The sequence below is a fragment of the Centroberyx gerrardi genome, chromosome 1 (assembly GCF_048128805.1).
Source record: "Centroberyx gerrardi isolate f3 chromosome 1, fCenGer3.hap1.cur.20231027, whole genome shotgun sequence".
NCBI lineage: Eukaryota > Metazoa > Chordata > Actinopteri > Beryciformes > Berycidae > Centroberyx > Centroberyx gerrardi.
In genome coordinates this window covers 12,601,211-12,624,054 of record NC_135997.1, presented here as the reverse complement: position 1 = coordinate 12,624,054, position 22,844 = coordinate 12,601,211, and the positions used below count along the sequence as shown (strand labels likewise).

The 22,844-nt window shown below is 44.2% G+C and overlaps 1 protein-coding gene across 3 annotated transcripts in view; it reads right to left on the bottom strand.

Annotated features, from left to right (window-relative positions):
- ankrd11 (ankyrin repeat domain 11) overlaps positions 1-22,844 on the bottom strand; it is a 104,543-nt gene that overhangs the window by 42,463 nt on the left and 39,236 nt on the right. Inside the window, exon 3 of one of the 3 annotated variants that reach the window (XM_078282642.1) lies at positions 1,714-1,781. The exons of the other annotated variants lie outside the window; for them this stretch is intronic. The gene's annotated coding sequence lies outside the window, so the exon portion shown is untranslated. The remainder of the gene's footprint in view (positions 1-1,713; positions 1,782-22,844) is intronic. 3 annotated transcript variants of the gene reach the window in all.

The window sequence follows — 22,844 nt, the reverse complement described above, 5'->3', positions numbered from 1 at the left end:
AAGGAGAGAAGACACGGAGGAAAGAAGGCTACATTACAATCAGAGAGGAAAAGAGGGGTAGATCGCATATTAAAGGAAAATAGCAGTGGTTTTTACTGCTTGGGCCATTTCTCTCATCACATCGCTGTTTTACATTAAGACTTAAGACTTAAGACTTAAGACTTAAGCAAGACTTAAGGCCCTGACACACCAGGCCGACGGTCGGCTGTTTACGGTTTTTATATCCGCAGTCCTAGGTCTTCCGGTTTCCCTTTTTGAATGACGAATACAGACTACCGCCACCTGCTGGTATGGAGAGTTATTTCCCCTCACGCAGGCGCAGAACGTACGTGCTAGTTGGCCGTTGGCTGTAGTCTTTGCGGTGTGTTCAAGTGCAACTTTTTGGACCAGACACAGGCGACGTGAGGCGACGCAACTGTCGGCCTGTGTCGCTGCTGGTTCTTTGATGTCAGTTTGGTGTGTCAGGGCCTTTAGACGATTCCTTTAATGATGATGTCATGAGTTGGCATCAACTGTTGGCTTAGTGCCAAGGCCTGTTGTGTCCCTAATGTAAACAACAGTCTACATATAGAATATAGCCATTTATTACAGTTATTTACTGACAAAAACAAGGGACTTATTTCCCTGCAAAGGGTTGACAGCGCTAAATTGCCAAAAAGGGATAATGGGTTTGATTGACAAAGATTTCTGTGAACAGAATACCTGATGGAGCTTCTATATGAATGGGATCCTATGAGCAGCGATACACAATGCTACTTACACAATGCAACTTACGCAATGCGTCACGTAAGCAATGAATAACAGCCTGAGAGGGCCTGAAGTAGCGCACCAACGGTGAAGCTGAGCAAAAAAATATGAGCGCAAACAACACCAGGATATTCCTTGGAAAATAAAGTAAATAATTGAAGCATGATGGATGGGAAAGAAATTAAAGAGAGCACACGAGAAAGAAGAACTGACGAGAGAGCAGATGCAAAAATAGTGCTGGGCAGATATTGTTGCCAGTTTCTCTAGCCATGCCGCAGTCCATGTGACTGTCCAGAAGGAAGTCTCATGCAGCCCAAACTAAGGAGACAGAGTCGGAGACCTCTGGGTGCTCTCCTGAAGCTGCCAAACAAACTCCTGATCTCCCTCACTGCTCTCTCAGCCATCCCCACCCCCACACGCTAAGGCTGGAATTTCCTGTTGATGGCCCAGTGCAAACGCCCGCACTCTTACGGAAAACTTACTTCGGGGAGGAGCAAGAGAGACAGAGAAGGAAGGGAGAAAAGTAGAGAAGAGAAACGTGTGTCATGATGGAGTCTTATGGTGAATTGCGAGTCCACCCTGCCTGCACACTTTTCTAATTACCCATGCCACAGACACAGACTACTACTGCAATTACACACACAAACGCCAACTCACACACACACCAGTGGAAACCAGTGGAAAGCAAAATGCAGTAGAGGGAAAAGGGATAGTTGATAGGGCTGTATCAGATAATGCCCACTTGAATATATGGAGAGAAAAAAGGGTTGATGGTAACGAGAGGGAGACGTGATGGATGGGAAGGAAAGGTGGACTGGAGTACACTGCACTGGATTGGATTATACAGATCTCAAGGCTAGAGACTGTCCCTGTCTTTGCCTGGACTGTTTCTTGGACTGGGCTGAAAGGGGGTGCTGGAGGAAAGGCGGTCATTTGGGCAAGGCTGGGCCCAGTTCCTGGTCTTACCAGTAGACGAGTGGGTGCAAGGGGTCCGCCGTGGTGGGGCCGCTCAGAGGACAAGGGGCGCATTGAGACTGGGGAGAAGGGAAAGATGATACAAGCATGTGAATGTACAGCCCCAAACCCCCGGCCTACTCAGGTTTCCTCCACAAAGCTCCCATTTTACACACACCCAACCTCCCCCTTGTCTCGCACACAGACGCACATCCCTCCTCAGCTTCTCGGCCCCTTGTGCTTTCCTGACGGTCTGAGCTTTCTCTCAGCATGCCCTTCTTTTACGTTACAGCGTGTCCTCCTTTTATGTTACAGCATAATGTTGCGTGTAACGGCTGGACGCCATTGGGACTACACTCTTAACTGTCAGCCCTGTGTATGCGTGATGTAATATTGGAGCGTTTTCAGGGGACGACGGAGGGGGAAGGGGGTTGCAGGCTATTGTATTTTTCCTCCACCCCTCCTCCTGTTTTTGTGCGGTTGAGTGACTCATCAAAAACGGCCCTGTGCAGTCCTTCTTTCTCCTGGGCCCTGTGAAAGCAGCGCCTGGAGAGAGGAGGACAAAAGGACACACATGTGGCACGCTAAGGCCTTTTGGGATCTGGGTCAGGACAGCGAGCTGTTCCTCAAAGCCTGGCTTTCACTAGTAAACGCCTCTGACACACTGGAGCCCCTGGCACCTTCACCACACCATCGTCCTCTTTACACACACACACTCACAGGCAGACCTCACTGATGCAGGAAAAAACACACAGTTTAATCTCATCAACATCGTCTTCAAAAGACATGAACTAACATCCAATCAACAAACATCCAAAATCTATGTTTATGTGTTTCTAATTCACTCTCTTTGACACACACAGACACATGCGCGCACACACACGCACATAAAGAGGCCCCAGTGTTTAAAAGGGGGGTTCTTCAGTGTCTGAGAGCTCAGAAGCAGAAGGCAGCATTCATATGCAGATCCTCTGCCATGTGTGGAGGGAGCACAGAAGAAAGGGCTTCCCTCCACACCAGACCTTGGCTAAACAATCCTTCACAAGGACTGGACACACACTCACACACAAATAGCGAGCTAACCTGGCCAGCCAACAGGTAGCAGGCTGGAGGGTGGAGAAATGGTAAATGAGGAAAGTCAACACCACCACCAGATGTGCAGTGTGCACTGGCCTGGATTTGATCGGCAGCACTCTAATGAGTTAAAGTATATCGTATTTATGTAAAATAGCACACCCTGCAGGCGCAAAGACAAATGACGAACTTCAATCAAAACAAGGACAAAACCTGCCTCCACCTCCCTTTCCAACGTCATGAAAAACACACTCCCTTACCATGCACAACAAATGCAGTCAACTCTCAAACGGATCAACACTGACAACACAAGTCAATTAGGAGTAGTGTATTTATGATAGGACCTGCAGAAATTAGTGCAACACATCTAAAGTGAAAAAGTAATGGTTGGGGATCAGTGTAGTTCCTAGGGCTTGTGAGCTATAGCCTAGGTTATTACCATCAACACTAATATTTTTGCAATGGCACATCAAAACAGAGCATGGTGACCAATATTTCATGTGTATTAGCAAGGCTTTTGCCAAAAGACCAGATCATTAATATAACTGATGGGTGATCATGTTATCTCTCTCCTATGACTGCTCTCTGTACATATATTTAGAGAACAGAATACAGAAGACAAAAAAAAGATAGAAACAAACATGTTAGCATGTATATAATGCAAACACATTTTAGTTCATTTTTAGTTTCCTCGATAGCAAGAGTCCAGATGAAAAATGTTAGCTAATGCAAATTGCGCTTACCTACCTAAGAGAAAAACAGCCAACTCGGCCTAAGTTTTAACTCTGTTTTCTTTTTTAACCGTCTCAGGTTCTTCCTTCTGTCAATACCAATGTTTACTCTTCTTATTGACCTTGCTCTATCAAAGGCAATTTGGAAGATTTTCAGTCGTACGACTGGCTGTTCCACCTTCTCCAGCAAAAGGGGAGGAGCTTTTTTACATCCCGTAAAAAGTACATTGAACTGTCCATCCCTCCACCGTATCTTCTGAACTGATGAAAAGATTGTAGGCTAGATGAAAGTGAAAATCTTACATAGACTGCCTTTAAAATAAACCAGAAACCAAAACAAAATGCTATGAGACAAAACAATGTTCAACTGTCACTCAGATGGAAAAGCTAAATCTTAGCCATAAATCTGGAAATAGGCCTAAGCATTTTATTTCTGACGCAATACTAAATCTGCTTGCTGCTGCTGCTGATGGATTCAGCATCTAGGTCAGAGTGAATGCAGTGTAGAGAAGAGAAGCAGGCAGGACGTGTGTGTGTGTTGGGTTATAATATATATTTGTACATTTTTTCTCTGAAATAAGTAATATATAGGTGAAATCTACTACCAGACAGTACCAGAGAAAAACAAGGGTGGCACACATAACAATCCAGAGGACTTCATATCAAATTAAACAGAAAAACAATTTCAAACATAAAATGGTCGACTATAGCTCCTCTGCCTGCACACACTGCCAAATGCATTTCTTCTTATACAACGCTAAACGTGAGAGGGCTCAAGATAGAGCAAGCGAACAGGGATCCGTGGGCTTTTGAAGCGTAAAGGAGTGAGTCATGGTGACCTACATAGGCAGAGTGAGAAAGAGAGAGAGTGAGAGAGAGAGACAGAGTGAGAGAGAGAGGGAGAGAAAGACAGAGAGAGTGAGAGAGAGAGAGTTTCCGCATATCAAAGTGTTTACTTGGCTCTGCATGCGCCTTCTCTCTGGGAGGGAGGGAAGGAAAACAGGGAACGCAAGAGGGGGTAGATAACATTAGGATGGAAAAGAAGTGGAGAGAGGAGGACAGGAAAGAGGGAGTTAAATAATACAATGGCTGTCGCTGCTAGGGCCTCCCTTGATCTCTCCTCTTCATGACACACAGAAGGCCCTGCCAACACATTTCCCCAAATCTACCCCTAAATCAATGCACAGAAATCCAGACGAGCGCAGACACACAAGGGTCATGTTGGGAGACCAGCATCTCTGTGGTCCAACGGAGCACCTGGTGAGCAGGCACTCATCTGCTCACATTTAACTATGAGTTTGAACAACCGCAGAGCAACTACCAAGACTAAAGTAGCACGGATCCCCTGCACGCTAAGCTGCACTCAGATATAGACACTTCAGTGCCTTACAAGAAACTCTAATAGGATTGTCTAATGTAGATATATCTTGAGGCAGTGCAGCATCTCCCTGATATCCCAGCTACAATTGGCTCCAATACCAAGGAGACCAGCAACATTCCAGGCTGATCAATAGGCACTGCGGAGAGATCCAGTTCCCTTTGAAGCCCAGCCGTGGATCTGGTTTCCTAATCACCTCCACCACTGCACCCCCTTCCTCCTCCTCCTCTGTCCCTCCCACAGATTTTCCAATACAATGGAGCCGTTTTCACACCGCATGAGGGCCGGAGCTGGGTCAGCCTGTTTGGGAGGAGATGGGGGGAGGGGGGGGGGCAGCAGCAGTGGGAGACATGGAAGGAAAGCAAAAGAGAGCAAGGAGGAAAGGGAATGGAGAAGGGAAAGCTATCATTCTGGAAATGGAACAGAATGGGACATCAAGCCAAGCATTCAAACCCTCTGCACTGCCTCATTTGCAGTTGAAATGGTTTTCAGATCAGGGGCTATGGGGTTTTAACAACGTTCTGTGTGCAACGTTTATTTAGCTTGATGGATGAGGACCCTTGCTACACACTGATTGGAATAAACCTTTGGAGACTTCACCTCAGAATCAAAGCAGTACTTGGGGTAGAGGGGGATGGTCTTCTCAGAAGAGAGCATAACCAGCTAACAGCATTAACAATATCCTAGCAAGCAATGAACCAAGGAAAGGCTAGTTTTCATGTAGGCTACTGACTAGTGCCGATTACAAAGACAGAAAGCAAACAACAAATCAGTTAGAGAGGAACAAGCTGATGCAGAATGAGAAAGGACTCGCATCGAGCTGAACAGTTTTCCAACCAGCACATAATTCAAACAAAAATTGAACAGTTTTCATTGGTAGCTTAATGTCTGAATCCTTGTCTGGTCAAGCTAAGAGCCTGCAGTGAGTGTCTCTTTCTCTCCTTTTTTATCAATCACTTTTAAAGCTATTCTCTCCATCTTTTTTCTGTCTTTAACTTTTTAGGCATACAGTTGATGCCGTTATCCAGATCGCATTGCAACTATATCAGCAGCAGAATGAGCTTCAATTCCTAGATCACCAACATTGCAAGCAAACAATAGTAAGGAGTGCAAAGGTCAGGACCATAGTGCCCTAACAATATTCCTGTGACCCTTGAATGATCATATAAGACAGAAGAGCTGGGAAAAGAAATACAAAAGAGAGCTAAAGAGAGAGGTAGAACTGAATTGAATTTTTCTCTTTCTTTCTTTCTCTCTCTGTCTGTTTTGTGCTGCATCACCTTTAAATGTGGAGCTCTGCCAAAGAGCTGCAGGACCGCCATCCACGAGAGGATGGCCACAACCAAAACATCCCACTATGTCATCTCTCTGAACACACTCCTGTCCACTAGCTCATACAAACACACACACACACGCAGAGAGTATTATCTTGGGATATACACCCATTATGGGCTAGACTAGAGAAATTAGGAGCTCCAATCCACCACAAACACCCTTTGCGTCGGGGAGGGGCAAGGAGATGGACACCGGTCAGTACTGGCTGGCACAGAGGGGAGATGGGGAATGGGGTAACAAGAGTATGGGGAGGAATGAGGGGTGTGGTGTGGGTGTGTTTGTGTGCTGGGGGGGTGATTAGGAGGGGGGTAAAGGGGAGATGAGGTTAGAGGAAAGAGGGAGGACAGGGAAGGCATTTGGGGGGAGGGGATGTGAGGAGGAAGAGGAGGAGGGGAGACACACTAAAAGGACTGGTGAATTATTGATGAGAGCCAGCAGGCTGGGCCACAGTGCTAATGCACACACACAAACGTGCGCGCACACACACACCCCCACCGTGCATGGATATTGTTACACATTACATCAGCCCTACCTCCTCCCCTCTTTCCTTATTCCTCAGCCACCAACCACAGCCTCAGCCTCAACCTAGCCTGTCTGTCCTCTTGTCTCTTACCTCTTTACCTCGGCCTCCGCCTCCTGTCCTCTGTCTAACAATATCTTTCACCCTCTCCAGCACACCATCCCTGGGACAGGCTACATTATTAACTAACACTGGGCATCACAGCGGCCTGCTACTGCCAATAAACTTCTGTTTGCTCTGCCACTCTTTCACACATACACCGACACACACACCAAGCGGAATGCTCTAAACAATCAGAAATATGACACGTATTATGTAAGCTGAAGGTAAAAGAATGAGCAGCAAGACAGAGGCCTCTGAAAGCGCTAAGCACGGGGTCTGAGTTCATGTAGAGGCTATGAGGCATGCAGAGTACCCCTTCTAACAACGCCATGTTCAGGCTGAGCACGGCACACTGCTGCTGGACGCGTCCATTCAGCACACACAGAGGGGGGACTGAACCACTTATCCCGCAACCCCTACTCTATTCTCAGCTCTGTGTGCGTGTTTGTGTCAGTCATGGGGCAAATGTTGGGTCTGAGAAAGGAGTGGAAGGAAAGCAGAAGACTGGAGGAGGAGGAGGAGGAGAGGAGAAACAGGGAGAACAGGGGAAGAGGGAAAAAGAACTGATGAAAAGGAGAATTGTGAAATAGGTAGAGAGGGAGTGTTCAGTCCGCTGTGTTGTGGTGTATTCATCATAGAATGAAGCTAGGAGCTTATTTTCCCACAGCGGGACCTTCCCTGTTTGGAATAATGAAAGAGCCTCAGACATTGGCTGAGTGTGTTTTCCAAGAGAACCCCCCACCGGAATGTACACAAACAAATCTATCCCTATCCATACATGCCATTTTCTGTTATGCATATGCTACTTTTCCCTAAACATCAACCCCTTTCCCTATACATCCAACTCCTTGCTGAGTCAGACCCAGAACAAGAGAAGGGGAGGGAGAATAATGATATTTCTCCATGAGGCAAAGTGAGCAAGAGATAGAAAGATGCATCTTCACATTTCTTCCGTCCTCAAGGCCACATTCTCAGCTTTTCAGCACAGGGATACAGAACAAGAAAAACACACATGCAGCGGTAACATTTTTAAAAGGGTTTGCGTGGGTGCGCATTTTTTCTCTAAGCGAGTGTGCAACATATTAAATCTGTGTGTGTACACACATATATGCGTGCGCGTGCTGAGGGCTGCGGGAGTTAGCCAATTAAAAGAACCAGCTATTGAAAAGCCTACGGCAATGCTCAATATGGACAGAGGTGATCTGCATGTTTGTGTGTGTTTGGCCTAACCAATAGGATTTTGGATCCAATAACAATGTTGATAATTCAAGAGGGAAAATTAACAATAGCCAATATCTCCTGATAAAGAATTTATTGGGCAGTTCAATGATAGCAGAATGATTTTCTCTAAAAGTCCAACTTGTAGAGATCAAAATAAAATAGGTCTTCTGCGTATAAAGGCTTTCTCTTTCTTAATGGTTAAAGAAAATGTGCATTAAAAAAGAAAAAGAAAGGAAGTGATTGTGCCGAAATGTTGATTGTTTTGCAGAAGATATTGGTGCACCAGTATATATCTTGGGTTTGTATGTGTGTGCGTGTGTGTGTGTGTGTGTACGGGCAGAGCACTGAGCTGAACTGAGCAGAGCTGAGCTGCATACAGAGCTGCCTAGTGCTTCTGCCTCTACATTGTTGTTGCCTGTGGATCTAGCTCTGGCCTGCCCCTCCCCCATTCCTCTCTCTCTCTCTCTCTCTCTCTCTCTCTCTCACTCTCCCCTCCCCCTGACTGCGGCAGGCAGGCAGGCAGGGCAGATGGTATCCTAGCAAGCAGAATGACCCTGGCGTTCCTGCCTCCTTGTTTTGATCCTGCAGTCCTGATTGTTCAAGCCTAATCCCACACTAGCCAGAGCTCCTGGACCGCTGCCAGCACTCTTATTAAGCACACAAAGGCTTTTCATTCCAGCTAGTGAGCTAGCTAGCTAGCCAGCCTACACGTTACCCATGTGCCGTCATCACTGGCTCTCTCTGCTGCTTTCCTCCTTCCTCATTCTCTCCGGCTTGCCTCGTCTGTCTATTTCTCACCAATGTGATCTTAACCTCCTTCTGTTTCAACACAACAACTAGCCTCTCCTCCTCTCTCTACTTTCTGCTCACCCAGCTTCAAAACACCTCTCCATATTCCTCTGTCTGCTTTTCTACCAATTTTGATAGGCCTCTGAAAACACTGTCTGACTGTAGCCATTGCAATTTGTGATACAGTTTGTATAGTGACACACTAACTATGGCAGATAAAATATTAAAGCCCTGGAAAACTGGATATGAATAGCCTTTATTTTCCCCTGATGTCAAAGTTGAGCATCTTTTTACCCATTCATCAAGGTCTGAAATACCAGAACGGCTATTTACAGATATAAACACTGTTTTTGGAGAAGTAGCTAAAGTGTCCTTAGCTTTAAATCGGAATGGGGAGGGCATGGTTTTATCAGGAATCCCTGATTTAGGCAAATTAACCTGTGATAGGCGTACAGAGTCCCCCATCGATCCCCCAATCTTAGCAGTGGAAAAAAACAAAAACAAAACAAAAACTTTTAGTAGATATTTGATCTTGCTAAAACAATGGCTCATGGAGAAACAGGCAAAATATGGAAAATACAGCCTTATATGTACGCATGTGTGCAACATACAATATGATAAGGGCTGATGAGAAAAGCATCAATAAATTATTGCCAGTTACAAGGTAACGTAATCAGCCTTCTGGCTATCGTGTAAATAAAACAGCTGTCGGAGTTGCAGTCTGAGGAAAAGTTATTTTCACTGTTGTGGAGTGGCAGCATGCTTGCTAGGAAGTTTAGCCGATTAGCTTGACACCACTGACTGCGGTTATAAATGTTCCAATACTCTGTGGTGCTTAGGCTACTCTTTTGGCCAGAGAGCCCAGAGTGGCTCTACACGTCGAGAGGGTGACTCTGTAGAAGTATCAATGGAGATCCTAACAGCGATTTGAATTTATCATTGGTCCATTTTGGTCTTGAATGTGGTCCAATCATAGGGCTTTAAGGACATGGAGTGTCAAGCTACGAATGCAGCCAATGTAGGCTAGACAGACTGGTACTTTAGTGATAAAATGGTTAAGTGATAAAGGGGTTAAGGGAAAAATAATTGTCCAATTAAATGACAAAGCTTTCCTCTGTATAGTAATAATAGTAAAACTTCTCTAGTCTTCATTAAATCCAAAAAGGTAACGAGACAACACAACTCCAGAGAAATCATGGAAATTGTTATAATTATTTTAATTAACATATTCAAATAAAATAACTTTTGCTATGCACTGCAATACCAGGCTTGGACAACACATTTTGAAGAAGCAGCTAAAGAAAACAGCTAAACGTCATACATAAGTCATGTTTCTCATAAGACAACTTCAGTAGTTGTCCTATATGAGAATAGCTGCACTTATGGGAAATCTAGTTTGTTTTCTTTGTAAACTACTACTTTCTGTTACCATGTTAATTGTGAAAAGAAATATGACTAGGGATGGGTATCGTTTTGTATTTTTCCGATACCAGTGCTAAAACGATACTTTTAAAACGGTACCGGTGCCTGAACCGATACTTTTTTAAATTTAAAGCGAAAAAAACAACATTAAAGAACGTTTTTTTTATTGCAAACGCAAAGAAATTGAACAATATATTAATAAATAAATAATAAATAAAACCTAAGTCAACTACAATAATTTAACAGTAAATAACAGTTACAATACTAATAAATAACAGCAAAAGAAATACCAAGTGCAAACTTCTAGACTTCTACTCTACAAATTCTTCTACTTAAACAGTTATTTTGCCCAAATATAATCATGTCTGCTTCTCTGGCAAAATATGACTCCTCTCCTGACATCATCAACATTTGCTACTTATTGTGACATTCTAGTTATTAACAGTTTTTTTTATGAACTAAACCCATTTGTCCTTAATTACTTTTCACATGTTACATGTTAACAAATAACTGACAGTTTGTATGAACCGGACATTATCGGTAGTGAAAACTTTTACGACCCGCCTCTTTTATCTGACTGGCTAAGCGACCATAATGTGACATTGACGAGTGCCGCTGCTGTTTGGCTCTCGACCAAAAGTTGGAAGGCGAGTCGCACAGGAGAGGAAAGCGGCGGCGCATCATACAGAGGAATACAGAGGATTTCAAGCGGCGCGCTCCAAACGATAATGTTAGTGAAGGCGCGTGTGCCGTTTCGGAGCACCGGAGGGCGGATATTTCAATCAGCAGCTCGGGCATGGCACCGAAATCTGCGTTGCAATTCGGTCCGGTAGGTACCGGTCGTAAAGGAACCGGTGCCATAGTGGTACCGGGTTTCGGTACCCAACCCTAAATATGACAAAATATATTTGTTACCTGACAAAAAAGAGACATAAGGCAAAGATTAGCCACTTTGAAATTCAAACAGTAATGACTACAGGATATGCCATTTGGTGGATGCTTTTATCCAGAATGCCTTGTAGTACCATGAGTGCAAACATTTTTAGCATGGGTTACTCCAGTATGAATCTAATTCCTAACCCTGGCAGGCTCTATCCATTCAGGTGCAGAATCAAAATTTCATAGAGAAAGAAAAATAACTTTTACTTCCCGTCTCTAAAGGCAAAAACACATCAGAATTCAATTTCATGTAAGTGCACAGTATGGTACCTCAAGTCTTCTTTATACTTCCTTTCACCCCCTCAACTGTAATTGCAATGATGCAAACAAGCAATCCCTCACTCACACACATAGATGGAGGTCATAGACTCCCTGTTAGCAATCTGCTTGCTCTACGAACTAATCCTATACTTGATCCAAGGAAAATTAATGCCGATCAATGTTTCTGCTGTGTATAGGGGCAGCTGCTGGATAGTTTGACAGCTTCAAGTTTCAAAATCAGTATTAAGGGGAAAAAATAACTAACAACCATTGCAGTTAAAAGACTTCTAAAACAAATTAGCAATTTGAGCCAACATTAAGAATGTGCTATTGCTACATGACAACAAGCACTTGAATGAGTAGTTTGTTAGATGAAACTACTGTAGACATTCACAAAGTAAGCAGGATGATGTCAGACTTGCAAGAGAGCCTTCCTCAGTTCTGATTTTGTAACAAAACAATCGCCTGTAAATGTCTTTCAATCAAGCTAGCTATGAAAAATGTAATCTGGTTTCAAAACAGAAGTATCTGAAGATAACTGATAAATTAAATTCTCACTATACAAAGAACAGCAAAAAATTACAAAAACTGCCAAAGATTTAATAGGGCCCCAACTATAAGAAAATAGCAATTACAATACTTGACTGTATCAATAGTTTGCATGGTCCTAATGGGCAGTTTTTACAATATTGTATAGCCACAGGCTATACAGCAGTTTGTTTGCAGCACTGCAGTCGCTCGAGGAATAAACATTGAAATTACTAAAATTTAAGAAAGCAACCTTTAAAGCAGTACTACCATGGCGAGAGGGTGCCAGATCACAAAGGCTATCTATCACTGATGCGTTTTCAGGAGGGCTTAGACATGCACTGTGAAACACTCCCTCATTCTTGCTTGCTCCTTCACTTGCTCCTTTCCATGTCTTTGAGCTAAAATCAAAGATTATGACTGAGAATTCTACAGCATGTTGCCTAGCAACCTACGCTAGAAAGCCACACTACATGAGATCACATGAGGGACACGTGCGTGTGCACACACACACACACACACACAAAATGCTTTCCAAAAGCCAAACTGAGAATGCCTGAAACAGAAGAACTTGATAGAGCTTAATACCGTTTATTCTCATAAAAAAACTAAAACAAATCCAATATGCCAGGGTAAAGGGCACATTTTTCAGACAACATTTTCAAATTCAACAAGTTACAACTGTTGATTTCCATACTACATTCATGCTATTTTGAGTGATCTAGCCTGTCTTGAATATTCAGATGAAATGTCAGAAGTGGAATGTTTAACAATCCTCTGAAAAACTCATTTGGGCCAACATAAAAGCCCAGGTTGTTGCCGATCGTTTGAAAAGCTTCAGTTTTGTTTGGCTTAAACAACTACTGTGCTAAGGCATGTTGCTAGGTGAGTGGCAACAAGTACTGTAATGTGCCAAAGGAGGGGGGCGAAAAAGAGAGAGACAGTGTCACAGAGAGATAGAGAAAGACGTTATGAGGCAGACACTCCTCTGCTCCATTTGAAGACAGGTCATAAAAAGGGACAGCTTTACACTTTTACAGCCAGCATATTTACCAACACAAAAGGTTTAGTGCATAGTCCAGTCCAGCTCCGCTCAGCTCAACCAGATGTCATTTACTCAAAGCTCTTCCTTTCAGCCTCCTGAATGCTGCTCTTTGAAATGTACTGCTGCTTGTTTAAAAACAGTTTCCACTTTTGTCACGTGGCATGCATTTCTTTACAATTCAAATACATTATATGGCAAATAGCAACAGTGACTATTGCTGGTAGTCTTACTGGAGGGATTCTCTAAAGGCCATTAGCTATAGGCCTATGCAGGTCTAGTCAATGCAGATGATGTAAGAGAGCTCCAACCAGCCTAGCCAGCCTGCTGTACTTAAGAATCCATCAGGCTTAGCGATCAATAGGAAAAGGCCCGGGCTTTGTGCTGCGGCTGCCGCATTGCAATAAAAGCCTCGTCGGGCCAGGCCCTGCAAAAGCTAACACTGATAAAAAGGCTGGGTTGGATTACCAGCAAACCCTGCCCTCCACCCCTTCACAGCTCCCCCTTCCTCTGCAACACAAACACCTGAACTGTAAAGTTTAGCCACATGCAGTTTATACCCTTCTACCCAACCTCTTCAGAATGACACAGACACACACCAGGTAGTCCTGACCAGGGGCTGTGGGGTGTATGTATGTGTATGTGTGTGTGTGTGTGTGCACACATGCATGCTGCTGCAGTCCACTCCCTGCTGCCCTAAGCTGGCCCCCACATCTCCTCTCACTGCCACCCATTACATCAGCTTTCACATCTACACAGCCATCTCTGGCTAGAGACGCTGGTGAAGGTGTCTGTGGAGCTGTTGTGGTCTAGATCTGGGATGTCCCCTCCTTATCCCTGCCTCAGTCAATGAACTAGGGCTGCATAATTAATCAGGGTTCAACTTTATATTGAGTTTAGTTTAGTTTCCACAATCAATAACTGTAGAATATTGGCATATCGGCAATAATGAAACATTTCATTTAGAACGTCCACTGCGGTTGAAAAAAGTCGTGATGATGATGATACACAAGCCTAAAATTGTAGTCAAATTTTATTCCACACATTATCAAGCCAAATACGTATGATTGAATACGGTTAATCACAGTATTTTGCAAAATATCGGGATGATGCTTTTAGTCATAAGCATGCAGCTATACAACAAACCTTCCAGTATTGCCCCTACTCACAATATAACGCTGTGGGCAAGCCAGCGAGAGCATTTAAAAAGAAACATTTTCAATCTTTGGTCCTAGAAAAGTATAAAAATATCCTTATGAAACAGCCTCTCTGTTATTTTTTCTGTTGCTGCCTTAAGATCTAAAACAAAGCTCTTTGTGTATGTCTTTAGGGCTGCTACTGAGAGAGTGAGGCCATGACTAACTATAGGTCTGTATGTGTCTGCTGCCTCAGAGTCCTGCAGTTCTTCTTTTTCCGCTGTACGCCTCGCTCCTCTTCTCTGGCCTGTGACATCATCACCGCTCCAAAGCTGCTCTATATTTAGCTGCTCACCCCCCTGCTGGGTCTCACTACTCTGTCAATGCCTGGGCCGAGCTCAATCTCCCTCCCTCCCTCCCTGCCTCTGATGGCTCATCTCTCTCTGCTAGCTGGGGGGGCGGGGGAGGTTGGATGCTCATAAAAAAAGGAATGAGGGGAAAGGGACAGAGCTAGGGAGAAAGGAAGAGAGGGGGCTGAAAGGAGAGATAAAGAGGGAGAGGGTCATTGAGAAAGACAGAGGGGAGGGTGCAGAGGAACAAGTAGGATGGTGTGAATAGCTGTGCTGTAAATCAGTCTCTCCATAAAGTCTCCCTGAGAACGGCTCACGTGTTGCCTCGTTACGCCACGCCGTTACAATGTGTGCACGCACACACACTCGCACACACACACTTCAAACATACAAAAAAAATAAGCCCTGCAGAGCTCTGCAATACTACACTGCACTCTTCGACTGCTGCTCAAAGGTAGACTATAGAAGACTGTGTGTGTGTGTGTGTGTGTGTGTGTGGGAGAGGGAGAGAGAGGAGAGGGGATGGGGGTGTGTGCAATGTGTCTGTGACTGGCATTTCAAACATCCTCCCTGCACAAAATAACATCCTGGGAAGATAATCTGTGAGCGTGTGACAATTTATTCAGGCTCACGTTTCTGCCGAGTGTGAAAGCCATTGAGCGGTAGAGGGGAAGTGCAGGAGACCAACCAGTGTGCTGGTTACTTCTGCCTAGAGACACCCAGCTCACAGCTTCAGCAGCCATACAGAAAGGACACACCATTTCATCTCATTTGCTCTGCCACGTTCACCACCTCACCCATACAATAGATTTACTATTTTCCTTTTTTCTCCCCAATGCTTCTCTCTCTCTCTGCATCACTGCCCACTCCTCCATCCACCCATCCCTCCTGCTGCTGCTAGGCCTACTCTGTAAAACACAAGGGAGGCTGGCTGTGTTGTAAAATGAGCTACAGCGGGGATGCAGAAAAGGAAGGTTTGTGGTGTCTTGGATGACTGCGAGCGAGCAGCAATATACCATCCCCAGTCAGATGGAGTCTCTTGAACAAAATACAACCATTTGCACTAACACAGAGGGAAAGCAGTTGGTCAGCAACCATATTCTAGCCTTTACAGATGTCTGCCATCCTCTACAGCTACCACAATGATTGATTTATACTATTCAATAAGAGGTATTTAAAAACAGCATGGCCGTGCCAACGGGAGTGGAACCTGTCTGTTGGTGTCTTTGGAGAAAGGAGAGCAGGAAGGCAGGAAAGCAGAGAGGAACAGCTAATGGTACAGTGGCGTTCCAGAGCAGTAGCAGTCATCGGGGTGAGCTCAGAGGTTTGGCCAGTCCAGCTATGGTCAGAGACAGCGCTGTGGCAAAGCCCTGGAAGCTTCTTTGGTCTTGGGGGAAGGGAAACCCAGTCCTCTACATCCAAAGTGAAACCACACAAGCCTCTTTATCCTATCCATAGAGCTTAGCACTGGGTTAGAACTTACTGGCAAAAGCAGCCAAAACAACACCCCATGTAACACCAAATGTTCCCAAATTTGGTACATCAGGTTGTCATGAGTGATCATCTTCTACACCCAAGTGCAGAGCTTCAAACCTCAAAATCCACATGGTGTGAGAGATCTGATAAGTAATTTACACACATCACTTTAAACCCATACTCCACCTCTCTATTGCCCTACACCCTCCCCAGCCTCTATCCACTATCTTTTCAATAATCAACTAGCTTTCCATAAACAGAGGCATACTCACACCCTCACCTCCCTATGTAATGTGGTAGTGACTGAAGTGGGAACTAGGGGCTGTACTAACAGGTGGGCCTGCATGCTGCGAGGGAGATTCACTCGATTATCCAGCCAGCACTCAGGACAGGCCTGTGTTGATACTGTGTGTGTGTGTTCCTCCTCTCTCTGCAGGACAGGTGAGGAGCAGATCTGCCTCATCTCATTCCCCATCACGTACGGTTCCAGCTCCATTACCCCCCACCCCACCTACCCACCCACCCACCCACACATACCCAACCCACCCACCCACACACCACCGTCCCCTTCTCAAACTATCAAACTGGGCCGGCCACAAGGCAGGCAGTTGCTATAGCAACTGCCTGTGGGGTTAACCCTTTGGGGGAGAGAGCGTGAAGTCAGGGAGGATAAGGAGGAGGGAAAGATGCAGCACACTTGGACCCCATTACTTATTGCAGACACACACACACATACACACACACCATCTCCGCAGAGGAATGGGTAGGCAAAAATCCACCCAACCCCCTGGCTAAGTAATGAGGTTAGAGTCGACACAGAAATAGAGGGTACAAACATACAGAGAGACAACATTGCTGGTAGAGCGCCGTCCTCTCTGCCCCCTCAGGCCTCTATGACAGGTGCTGCTGCTGCACTCTTTTCCAGCGCTCCGCAGGACCTCCCTCCTCTGCAGCACACCTCAGCCCGCTAGGTGAAGCTCCGCACCGAAAGTTGGAGAAGATAATGCCAACTGGGGCACAGGTGAAATGAGCATGAGGTCACCAACATTTCTGCAGAAAATAGCACAGCTGGATGTTGAAACCGGAGCCAAACTGGTCTGAAAGCACAACAATAAGCTGGTGTAAGTGTCCGATACCTACACCTTAGCCGAACTCAATGACCCATTCTAGGGGGAGGAAACACACACACACACACACACACACACAGACGGGGGATAACAGCAACTGACCAGCAGCGTTACCAGTTCAATTTATCATGAGGGATGTCAACCATGTCCTTGATGCTTAATGCTGCCAAGGCAGCTGGTATGATGTGATTTAAATCTAGCATTCCACTTAGCTCTGTGCTACACATGGGACTATGGAGCTGGGGAGCGGGCGAGAGAGAAGGATTAGACTTCCCATTGTTTACTTCAGCTTATCCAGGGTCCAGTACTCAATATCACACCAACAGCAAAGGGACAGAGAGAACAAGCTTAAGAATTATACTACAGCAGAGCAAAAAGAAAAATAACTGCCACCATGGGTACATATGAGACAATATTGCAAGGGTCAAAAAGATGCCCCAAAAAATCGACCCGAAAATTAATTCAGTCTGATAGGCTTTACCATATTTTACAAATAAAGCCTAGCTCAATCCATTTCCATGTTTCTCATATCACTTGTTTATTTACGTGCCAGCATAAATTCCTTTCCCCTCTTTTTACTGTGTGTGAGTGGCATAAGCAGGATAATGAAGTGGCTGGAAATTGGCTGGTCCAAGTCTGGCATACAACCACACCAGAGTGACAGTTTTAGCAACATCTATAAAGCACTCCATTTTCTCATCAAGAGTAAACTAGCATGGAGAGCAAGCCTGCTCTGATGATTAGACTGACCATAGGCAGAGAAACATCCCTTTGCCTTTTCCTTCTCCTTTTTGCTTTAGTAAATCATCAACTTTCAGCATGCATCCGTTGACCATTTCCAGCAAATAACACCAACAACTTTGTAAAACACTAGATATCCCCATGTGCTGAACTTGCTTCCACATTTTGTGGAGATCTCTGAATTAAAAGTCAGTCCACTGAAACAAAAATGTAATTTTGAAATTACCAGCAAAAGATGAAAATATATATACGCTGATGCATGCAAGGAATGTATAAGCTCGTCGTGCTGTTTATGTTCATGCAAACGTAAATTTTAGCACATATTTGGCACAGAAGCGCTACGAAAACAATAAGCATTGACCAGTGCTTGTACACTATTGTTAACATTTAAGTACCTTTAAGGTATCATATACTGCATAAGAGACTTCAACTGTATCTGAATTATGTGGGAAATGTTATGATGTGATTCAAATAAAATCACCTCTGAACGTTTTTACAAAATGTTCCAGACAAAACCGGACCAGGAGCAATATACATATATCCAGGTTATTTTCTATATGGCCTGAGAGTGTTAGGTGGAGAATGAATTTGAGGAGGGAACACAGTGTAAAGAGAGGGGCGAGCTTCTGTCCACTGGTGGGGGGTTGGCCTAGCAAGCACAGTATTCATCTCACTGGAGCATACAGCAGATGCTCAGGACAGTCAGGTGAAATGTTACAGGCTTTGTCTAGACGGCCTAACAGCCACAAACAGCTTGGTCAACACTTAAAACCTGCAAACCACAGGGACGGGAAAGATAACACCGCTGTTAGCTTGAGGAAGCCTTGCTACTTGACAAATAAAATATTAGTCGATTACACTGAATTATTCAAACTACCTGCCAACACAATCTATCTACAGGGGGTGGACAAAATAACGCAATCACCACATGAAAAAGGACTTTAAATTTGAAGTAATTTAAACACAATTACAAAGACAGCTACAGAGGCAAGTCAAGGAGTAGTTCACCCAAAAATGTAAATTAAATTGGTTATCTACTCACCCTCATGTCAGTTGAAACACCAGTGAAGTTTGTATGTCCACATAACACACAGTGAGTTTGGAGATAATGAGGTAAATACTGGACTTTTGGACCCACAGTGCAATCGTTTGTCTTCAGAACACTTGAATTACGCTGCACGAGTTGTTTAGAGTGATTTTGTGGTAATTTTTACCCCTTTTTGGAACTCTAAAGAACCAGTTCGCGGCCACTTAAGTTATTATGGAGAAGGCTGATACTGAGTAGTGTAGTCGCTGTGTGTTATGTGGACACATGATTTGACTGATATGAGCAGGTAATGAACAGATTTTTGGGTCAACTATTCCTTTAAAGCTGCAGTAGGCAACTTTTGTGGATTAACATTTATTTAGAAGTAATAAAAATAAATTTCTCTGATATTTTCATTTCAAAGTGAAATCTGTGGAAACCCATCTGACCAATGAGGACAAGTTGACTTGATCTCTTTCCTCCAGAACTTACATAGAGCAGCTTTACATTGAACGAATTAACAAAACAAGTCAGCTTTAAAAGAGGTCTGACAATCAGTTTTTTATATTTGTTTTCAAAGCAACATGAGGCAACTAACAGAGATCCAAAGAAGAAGACAAATATTCAAACACATTCCAAGGCTAATTCCAAGGGATTCCTAATCACCAAATCTAAACATCACTGAACCATTATAGGAAGAAGATATAGATTTCTACCTCTTTGTTCTCTCAAAGAACTAGAGGCTTTCCTTCATGAAGAAAGGTCCAATATCCCACTACACACAGTACATGACTTATATGACAGCACCCAGCAATGATTGAAGCTGTTCTGAAGGCAAAGGGTGGCTCTAACACTTATTACAGGTACAAGCAGAAACTCAAACTTCATCAACAGAAAATCCATGGGAAAAAATAAAAAGATGAATCATTCAGAGGAAGGCAAGCGTGCTAAAAAGGAATGTAGCCTAACCATTTTCAAGCCAAAAGTAGAGTGAACATCACATTGCCCTTCCAAGATGAAAAGCACTCAAAGATGAGAAGGGACTGAAGAGCGATGCAGATGTGGCTCTTGGATTGCTGCCGAAGTGGGTGCTCTTTTCCTTTTGGACTGGGTGGTCTCAGTATTGTTTATTAGTCACAGTCTACATTAACTCTATTATGATGTTGGGCAAGTGCGAAAATTGAGATGCAGCTTGTTAGATCTATTGATAAGTACTAACGTAGGCCTGGTGCTAACATTACTGTAAACTGTTGCCGTTTTTTGGGGATATAATGTTATTATGAGTTGGGTATTTGCATACAGCAACAGTCTGTAATAGATATGCAGTAATAATGTAACTAAACAGTTATCACATCAATTTCTAAAACATGTTTGATAGTGTATATAGTGAAGATATTACCATGTCTGTAGACATGATCACTCTTAGGCACTGGTTGAAATTCTATCGTTTTGTTATTTGTAGTCAGTTCATTAGTCGTATGCTTGTTTGTTTGAGGGTGTGGCAGGCGCTGTTAGTCCACTGACGTCAAAGTGCTAGTGACACTGTCGCGAAGTGATTGCTGGGAAGTGCTATGCAAACAAACTACAGCAATGACTGCACCAAAAATGTCGCCAAATACAATCTTGTCTATTTTCACTTAAATTGTTCACGTTTTACACTGTCTTAGCCTCCCCATCCGCACTGTCAACTAGTTATAGATCAGCTTGTTCCATCTGCAAAATCAGCACACATTCAAGCCACCCCCTCTGTTTTAGATTTGCTTGAACAAAACAGCACCAGGTTGTAAAGGAACAGGTTGTATTTTTTTTCCTTTTTTTTTTTCCTTTGTTTTGGCTTTATCTGTACGTTGTATCAGCAGCTTGTATGACTGAATGAACTTTCAGCTAGACACATGCCAGTGTGGGTGAGAAAGGATATGCCCAAGCATGAGAGGATAACGCACCAGAGCCGGAAAAATCTATTAGAGAAGGGAATTGATGCACTGTCTCTGCAGACATAGACTACTTTTAAGTATCAACTGCTGGCATAGATAAGGACAGCTTGAAATTGTTGCCAACTGTATTCGCTGATCTATTTTGGAGTCAAAAGTAACAGGCCGATGAGGCACATCTGGCTCACGATCTGTGCAATGCATTGCCCGGTGCGTAAGGCTTATCTCAAGGTGTTGGCAATTTATTGTGATTTCAGCAACAAAACAATAATGCCAATTCATGCTGGCTTGTTCTGCATCCAACAGAACCTGTAATTCATACAACACTGATGTTTTCTACAAGGGTCTGCAGGTTTCTGATGCCTGACAACAAGAGAAGAAACAATACAACCTAACATGTTCAATGGGCAAGTTTCAAGCTTTGTGATGTGGCCAGGAGCAGCAGATTAAGATGCAGGAGAGAACATAGACAGTCACCACATCTCTGATGTCTTATCTGAACACATCACTGTCACACACACAAACAAGCCTCTCGCTATTCACACGCACACACACTTTCTCTGGATGTGCGGGCGGATGAGAGTGAGTCACTCTCCCTTCTGGCCTTGAAAAAACAGCAATCTATGACGGAGAGATTGGGCCTGGGCCAGTGTGCTATAGGTACATAGCACATGCATTTCTTTTCAGTGACAGTGTGCCCGTCTTTGTCAGCATAAATTGTAATTTATTAACACAAAGCTTCGGTTGTGCAGGCAAAACGAACCAATTAAACATCAAATGTGTTACAAGCTCACTGTAAAGTTACTAGTTATTATCATAGCTGTCCAGACAAGCATGGCTCTCGCTGACACCAGCAGGCTCTATTGCTGGACATAATCACAAAACCAGTGTTGCATAATGTGTGAAAAAAATCATCTATTTGACTGATGCCTTCTCAAGACTCCCTCCCTCAATCAACCCCTCCTTTAGATCAAACCCTCCATTCCTCCCAACAACGAAGTGCAAAAAGAGGGAAAAACAGATGCAGAGACACAGAAAGAGAGACGGAGAGAGAGAGAAAGGGAGAGAGACTAGCTCTAAATCTGGCTGATGCAATCTAATGGAACATTGTATTATGAAGGGCTGAGGCTCAGGACTGCTGGCTAAGTAATGGAGTTCTAGCAGCCAGAAGAGATAATGCCCTCACCCTGGGGAGTGAGGGATGGGGTGGGGGGCGAAGTAAAGATGGAAACTCTACTATGGCCTGGAGGTGACGGCTATCTACTCAGCGTCATGTCCGCCGTCTGCCCTGTTCCCGGGATGGACTTGCGGGGGTGACCATTCTGGATCCATTCTGCAATGGCTACAGGCCACATCACCCCAGCAAGCCAAAGATTAGGAACACGAGAATACACTGGAGGTAGATAATGGGTGAGACAGTGAATAGTTTTCAAGGCTACGTGGTGAGAATAACAAGGCATAGAACAGCAGATAAGTATACTGTACATCAAAGACAGCAATAACGGAGACATTTAGAAGAGCTAAAAACTGAAGCAGCATTGAAGTTTGCACCGTGATTATGCCCATGTAGAGCAATTATCCACTGAAGACAGACAGAATGGACACCAGGAAAAAACAGAGAGAAAAAGACAGAAAAGTACATGGAAATCTATGATAACTGGTATGCTATTTTGGTGGGCAAATAAATCAGCTGCTCTAGTGAACATTGCATGTGCGGGGATAGGTGGGTGTCTGTGAAAGAAAGAGAGAAAGAAAGAAAGAGTGCGAGAGATACAAAACAAGGGTGAATGGAGAGAATGTTGTACCATGACAAACGGGAGGTAAATGTGGAGCAGAGTGAAGCCTAGGCTCTGAGCGTGAGCAGCCGGGGAACTGCTAGCACCGCTCTTGATAGAAACAACATGCGGGCACTGCTGAGGGAGAGGAGGTGAGAGGAGAGGGATACAGAGGAGGCCGAGACGAGCGATAAACGATGGCACGAGAGGAGACGGTGAGGAAGACCAAGGCATATGT